Source organism: Buceros rhinoceros, unplaced genomic scaffold (assembly GCF_000710305.1).
Source record: "Buceros rhinoceros silvestris isolate BGI_N320 unplaced genomic scaffold, ASM71030v1 scaffold11377, whole genome shotgun sequence".
NCBI classification, from domain to species: domain Eukaryota; kingdom Metazoa; phylum Chordata; class Aves; order Bucerotiformes; family Bucerotidae; genus Buceros; species Buceros rhinoceros.
This window is the reverse complement of record NW_010421595.1, coordinates 42,227-49,707: the sequence shown is the minus strand read 5'-3', so window position 1 is coordinate 49,707 and position 7,481 is coordinate 42,227.

Below are 7,481 nucleotides of genomic sequence, written 5' to 3'. Positions count from 1 at the left end.
TCTGAAGATGTTTGTCCTTACAGTAAAGGATAAGATACTCCTTACCAAAAAACTGGGGAATTGTTTTACAAAAGGCTCTATTAGTTCTCTAAAACCAGTTTGTCGAGTTTAAAGGTGAACTCATGAATACTTTCAGAAACTCTCAGAATCAGGTGTAGATCTGCCAAATCACAGCGCTAAGGGCTACACAATGGGATGCAAACACGTACACACAGAAGGTTTAAGCATAAACATGACGGGTTTGGCATGCACTTGCTAAAGCATCCTGCTTCTCCCGAGATATGTATCTGACAATCTCTCCCACAATCCAGGGCACTGACAAGATTAGAGCAAATTTATCAGCCACAGGATACCATACGTCAAAATACACATTTAGTGAACAGGAGGAGGACAATTTTTGTTAGCATTCTCCATTGAAGAAATGACTGGAATCCAAACATTACTTATCTTTCTCTAGGACCTCAAACCTGAACATCTGCCACCCCTACTATAAAATTCTTACATCATCTTCCTGCCAATTTTGGAGCAGTAAGACACCATAGATGTTCATAACAAACTTCAAAATGCAAAGCAAAATACTATAGGCTGGATAGACACCGTCTATGCTTCCTTCATCTCTAAAATCAGTTCAGATACGCTCATGACAAGAGATTGCTCGGTTACTGGGACCTTCATAATTAGACATATTTAATACACTAAAACCCCCCAAATCATTCTTGAATGGCTAGCAGTGAGCAGAAGGTTTGAGAAGACATCAGGTGGAGAGGGGCAGATGAAGAATGCTCTGCCCAGGCTCTGCTCAGGAAGCCAAGCGTCAAATTAGGTCCAAGCTCACAACATTTCCACAACTGAGCGCTTTCATAAGCATCTCGCAAACCACCTTTGTTTGGCCATACTGAAACAGTTTCCAGCTCAGAGAGGAACAAAACACAACGAAAAAACACACACCCTTGGTTACAGCTTTAGGCGTTATCATCCAAGATGTGCACAACAAAGCTGTATCCGATCACCATTCCCACTAACGAAAAAATGAAATTCTTTTGATCCAATAAAAAGCAAAGCTGGAATGAGAACTGCCAAATCTCAAGCAAAATCCTATTTTGTCCTTGACAAAGCAGAAATGATTTCTTCAAGATGAAAAAGTATCTTTTTGACTAACTTTATTCTGTTTATAGTTTAATTTATTCACAAGAGTAAGTCACACCTTTCTTCTACTCCAAGCACAAAATGCCATAAATAGATCAAATATAGGTTTCACACAATCCAAGTGAGAGAAACACGTTCTACAACATATGAAAAGAATGCTAAACTAAAATCTTTTAAACAAGTATGTAAGATTTTTGTCTGAGAAAACACTGCCTGTATTCAAATGAAAACCGAGCACTGCACTTATTTATTCGACTTTTTCTTCAGTTATTTCTATTTTATATACATACCCATACAATTCCCCAGAGAACTGCGCAACACATTGCAACGATGAGCCCAGTGCTCAGGTGAGACAAAGTTAAATTCTTCGTTAGTGAGCAGGTTGCATCTAAAAAACCCCTATCTTGATTATCATGATTTTTTAAAATCTCCAAATGTTCTGGTCCATTTCAAAAAGCAGGAAATTTTGTCTTTTCCACCCTTTAGGTTGGGAAGGGAATTCGTGCTCTTTGAGGGACTTTAATGGTATGTCACACGCACCACACGTATACCCAGGTTAACACTGAAGATAGAGGATAAGATTTCAAGCAGATAAGAGTTCTGCAATTAGCTTAAGTTTATTTAGCTCATGTTTAAACACTCCCAGTTTTATACACTTTGACAGAATAAGGTTATAGCTTAGACTCAATCAATAAATAATCTAAACAGGGTCAATTAAATGCATACAAGCCTATCCCTAATGTGCTTGTGGGTACATCTGCAGTGCTGGGTTAATTTTTTTCCTTATAGTTAGTAAGCAGATCTGTTCCAGAGCAGAGCTTTTATCACTTGGTTTTTTTTTTTCCAGGTCACATGCCTGAAGTGTGGTACATTGTAGGAGTTCAAGCCATTGCTTATAATACACTATAAAACTCTGTTACCATTAATTTAAATTCTTTAAAATAAATCCCTCCACTCCCAGAGGTTTTAATGCTCTATGCACATTCCACCTTCTATGGAGCATACGGTTTTAATTGTCCTTTGAGATCCCATATTAGTGCCTTGCAAAACACCGATTAATTATACAGCACCAATGATGAAGAAAAAGCTACCAAGGTAAAACCACGCTCCTTCTTGCGAAGTTACACAACAGCGATGATTATTATGGCAGAGGGTGGATTCCCCACATGCACCAGCCTGGAGGTGGTTGGTCCCTCCCAAACGACCCAACTTTTGTCAAAAAAAAAACCTCACCTTTTTTTTTGTGTGTTACTCATGACAAAGAAGAGATTGCACTTGGACACTGATGGTCCTAAAAAACATTTTGGCAAGTAACATCTTCTCCAGATAAACCAAAATTGCAAAGTGTATCTATCAAGGAAAGGGGAAGTTTCAGTGATTTTTCTCTGCAGGCTTCTAAGCTGCCCTCTTCTACACCGCATAATGTCATCCCAGTGCTATTCCACCCCCTCTACTACACGTCTCCACACTTCTTTCAGCTGTGGGCAGCATCTCACCAGGTCTCTGGCTCTGACCAGGCAAGCTGTGCTGCTCAGGAACCTGGCAGCATTGCGGTAGGAGCTCACCGCTTTCCACAGAGAAGGCTCCCCCACAGAGGAGGGAAATAAGCACTCCTCATTTAAGCAGACAATTTTCTGTCCTGCTGCTGCCTTTTATTCTGCTCAGTCCAGCCAGCACTTTCACCTCCGCTTTCTCCAGAAATACAGATATTTTAAGATTCTGCTCATCTGCTGGGATGTAGAAAGTTTTCCCCTTCCTACTGCCCCCAACCCCATCTTTTCCTGCCGCTCAAACTTTTCCACCCCAGGCAAGTACCTGTGCTCCTGAAACCCACCAGCGCATGGCCATTACCCTGTGGCCTGGGGAAACACCTGGGGAAGGTGTCTGCATTGCCATTCCCCCTTTTCAAAGGGCAAGGGAAGGCAGACAAAGAGCTTCTCCTCACATGAAACTTAACGAGAGCCAGGCTGGACAACTCAGCCATGTACATGCCTACAGTGGAAGGGGGCAAATGATGCTGATGCCCGTGAGTTCGTCCCAATCCCTTTTTGGGGGCAGCCACAACACTGCCCCCGCCCCCCAGCCCCAGTCTCTGCAGATCTGCTACCTTCTACCTGCTTCAAGTCAGAACTGCCTCCCTTTTTGTGGCTCTGCCCTCTTCCCTCCACCTCCCTACCCCTTCCTTCCCCTCGCACACTGCATTTAGAGACAATCCCAGCCAAACCTGTATCTCTCCATCGCTCGTTCTCCCTCCTCTTAGGATAGAAAACCTACCCGGCTTTTTCCAGATTTGGTTTGCTCCTTATGAGGCTGTTAAAATATTTAAAACACACATTACACGGAAGGTTGACATTCAAGTCCCTTCTCTCCCCAGTGGGGACCCTATCCACCACAAAATATTTTTAGTTGTCTCTGACCTAATGTTTACTGAATTATTCCATTAAAATGAAAATAACTTTAGTTGAAGAGACTCAGAAAACCCACATTTCCTTTCAGCTTCCACACAGAATAATCTACAGCTCAAAAGCTAACACCTTCAAAAGACAAAGAGGATTTTCAAACACTCTGATCTAGCACAGAAGTGCAGGGGCAGATCACATACATTCAGTAAGCTACTGCTTAGTGTTTTTTATTTCTTTAAAGCTTTACACACATTTTAGATTGGACCCTGAAAGAGCTGGAGAAATTAAAATTCCAGAACTGAGGGGTTTCAATGTGACCACCACCAACCCACTCGAGGGGTAAGGACTTGTGTCTGAGGTGTTACAAGCAACTGAATAAATAGATTGGACCCTGAAAGAGCTGGAGAAATTAAAATTCCAGAACTGAGGGGTTTCAATGTGACCACCACCAACCCACTCAAAGGGTAAGGACTTGTGTCTGTGAGATGTTACAAGCAGCTGAATAGACTTTCTTGCCATCCTCTGAGTTACCCAGACAGATGCGGGAGAACTCAGTGGTATCCCTTTTAGTCAGACCAGCTCAGAAGTCAAGCAAGGCTGTGCCACAGCAGCCCAACCACCACCTACCAGAACCAACCAGTCCCACTGGGGCTTCGGAACCTCAGGAGCAACTCTCGCTGGGTATGAAAATCAAGTGCTCGCTCTTCCACACTACAATACTATAAACACTAGTTTGCATCTTCTCCATCACTGCTATTCACTGGTTCCGCTCCCTCTCACACTAGTCGAATCCCAGAGCAAAGTGGGTCCATCCTTTGTGCCCGTTACTCACAGTCCCCTCCTCTTACCCTCCAGCTTTCCTTCTCCTTACTTTCTCCTTCACCTGCTCAGCTCATATCCTAGCAAAACCTTCACGCTGCTCTTAACAAGGCTCCAGTTCACATAGTCCAAACCAGAAAAGGCCTTCCTTTAAATTTCAACAGATCCTTTAAAGAAAAAAAAAAGTAAAAAATATCATGACATGAAACTGGTTACACACTACTTGCATGACGTATTCCTTTCCTACACACTTCCCCTCTTCTTGATCTTACACTGTAAACTCTTCGCAGACAGGATTTTTTTTTTAATGTGAAATCCAGTATTTATTGGAGGTGAGAGCAGAACCTCTACTGACTGGAATTTCATCTCTTTCAGTCACTGAGCAGACTGCTCCTCTTCACCAAAACACACTAGAGTTATACTTGCAATTGCTACCACATGGATGTTACTGGTAAAATCCAGGTCAGAAATTTATATTCTGTTTAAAAACACGGAGTTTCTAGACCACTTCTTTCTAGTACGTCAGAGAACAATACAGTGAGCAGCTCATTGTTCAGCTATTTTTGTTAATGGTTTTATTGACTGTTCTTAGCCATATCCCCAAGCACTAATTAGGAATTGCTCTGACACAGAGCTTTTAAGAATTGTCAAAGCAGCATAGTTGGCGGTTTTGCCACTCTTGTTTGTGACCAAACAAACACTTGCAATAGCCTTTTCAATCTCCCTTTTTTATATTGATTCTGAAATCTCCAAGCAACATATCAGCAAGGCAAGGCTGCATCATTAGAGGCAATTGACTTACAAAAGCTATCAGCTCTGGAGAGAAAAAAAAGGAAGAAGATAAAGAAATAAAAGAACAGAGAGGAGAGAGAAGAGAGATTTAAAGCTAACATAAAGCACGTACACGCAAACATACATTCTGTTCTGTGATGCTAAGACCACAGTGGGGCTTTTTTTCCCTAGAAGGGTTAAACAGATTAAGTGAAACCAGGTATTCTGCTATCTGAGATAACTTGTGATGAACAACACAGGATTCACAGCAGTCAGCATGGCGACACGGGAACTAATTCAACCAGCCATGAATATTGAAGCCTATGAGAGGAAAGCACGGCTGCCATTCCAGAAATTCTCCCCCCGTAGAAGTTACAGCTCTTACCCGTCGCAGCAGAACTTGAAAACCTTTGTCTTCCTGGTTTGGAGAGAGCACTTGCATCAGCTTCTCTTGCTGTTCGCAATAGCATCGTTCACCTTCTCACAGGTCCAAGCCCTACTTAAGCAGGAGCGTTTCAAGCTTTCAGGACAAACTGAACTGGGGAATATCTGCTCCGTGATCTTTGTTGGAACTATGGGTGACAGCTAAGTTACACTAAACCCCATGGCAGGCAGGTAGGAATTGGAGGAGCAGTTCACTTGAGAAGATATGGACATACAAACTTTTTATTTTAGGTGCCTCAAGTGGCAGCTGGACACTTGAAACTGTTTGTGGACCTTTACCCACACAACTTGCAGTCCTTTGACTTTCTTTTTTAATTTGCATATGCCTAAAAAGAATCTCATGCCTACATTATCCACCGGCATTCAACATTTCATCTGAGATCAGTTCCTAGAGATGATGTTCTCCTCCCGGCACCTTACACAGGCAATTAGTGACCACTGGAGCCCATGGATGAGGTACAAGGTGAAATACCAGTAGCAGGTAAAAAAAGGAAAATTACTGTGACAGAAGTAAATCTGTCTCACCACAAATGCTACCACCACTGCTGAGAAAAGGACACTGCTGAGAAAAGGACACTACTGTAATGATCTTAATAGCAGTATAAGGAGATATTATGTTTAGAAAAAATAGCTCTATCAGAATTTATTATTAATCTCAAGTTAGTATCACATCACTGACACTCCCCAAATTGTCAGTTACCTCCCCTTCTCCACCAAAGAAAAAAAAAATCAATGCTATATTTTTTGTGCTCAAGGAAAAAAAAATAAACCCGCCTGATTAATTTTTAAATCCAATTTAAGTGAGACAAGCTCATGGAGATATATGTCATTATTAAAAAGATTTAGTAAAGGTTAAAAGAAAATCTAAAATCCCAGTGTCTGGATATGGGAGAAGTCACTGCGTGCCAGTACTTAAGATGATGATCCTGTAACAGCTTTCTACAACTTATTCACACAATCTCTATTTTGGGGAGTCTGGGGGTAGAAAGCACTAGAGGTTTTCATAAGGAGGTGGCTCGTTACCCCTTTCCCACACCTCAGCAAGTACAAAGTCTGGTCTGAAAGCTGCTCAGCAGCACTTGGCGTATCTTGTGCTATTTGAGCGATGCAGCCTGCCAACCTTTGCATCCACGCCAACCCTCACGCTGGCCTTCGAGCATTCAGCATTCCTGTCCTCCCTCTGCTGTCACAACAGTTTAGAAATGCATTTTGTTTTTCAGAGAAGTTGAAACTGCATCTGAGGAAAACTGTTACTAATGCTCATCTCGGCACTGGCCTATCAGCAAAGCCGAGATCACGCTTTGGAAACAAAATCTGTTTGTCTCGTGCTTTAAATATGACAATTGCTTTTTTGGTCACCACTTCATATTTTTCCCAATTTTCAGAAGTAAATCAGCAACTGCCAGAGACTCCCAGGACTGCAAAACTGCATAATCCAGAGGTCTGGACAGGTATCTTGCTTGGTGCTGGGATCTGTTTGTGGCATAGTCAGAAGATCTGGAGCGGACAGAACTCTTTTACAAAGTGTGGAACCTTTAATTTCTACGTGCATGAAGTTTTATCCTTATCAGCAGATTACATTAAAGCATGCCCCATCCCCCCAAAAAACCCTCAACCCTATTATGCTGTATACCCCTAAAATAGAAACTTCAGAAAATTATTTAGAGAAATCATAAAAAGGTTCAGAGAATGACTGTGCGTCTTTCAGATACCTATATAGATAAATAGAAAAAGAGAAATATTCCATTAGAAGAACATCAGGGTAGGTATTTTATTTAATTGTCTGTTCTACTGTCAGCACAGAACCCTTAGGTCTCCCGTAAGGCGCTACTGCCCTCCTTTGGCGCAATTTATTAGGTACGCTGGTTGTGACGGCGTTCCTCAGCAAGGTTAGACAGC